A 377-nucleotide genomic window follows, 5' to 3' on the forward strand; every position below is an offset into this window, starting at 1 on the left:
AGGGGGGGTCCTGAGGAGGGTCAGGAAAGAGCCCTGGCTCATCAGGGTTTGCCCTTTGCCGTATGGCACCGGGGGGTGATGGCTTAGGAAGGACCATGATGGCTCGACAACCCTTTCCGGGAGCTGAGATCGGGGGGGGGGGCCGCTCGGGAGGGGGCCGGATGATGAGGATGAGGATGGGCGGGTGATGATGGGCGCGTGATGGCGCAAACCTAGTAATGGATATGGCCAGGAAGATATCTAGGATTTTGGGGGATTACGATGGTGGCCCTTTGGTGGCCGTACTAGGGGACGTATCGCCCTGTTCGATTCATCTGTGCGACCTTTTCCCGTTCCCCGCCCGACTCTTTTCATTCACTATCGCCAATGTGTCGTTT

Source organism: Volvox carteri, assembly GCF_000143455.1.
Source record: "Volvox carteri f. nagariensis unplaced genomic scaffold VOLCAscaffold_20, whole genome shotgun sequence".
Taxonomy (NCBI): domain Eukaryota; kingdom Viridiplantae; phylum Chlorophyta; class Chlorophyceae; order Chlamydomonadales; family Volvocaceae; genus Volvox; species Volvox carteri.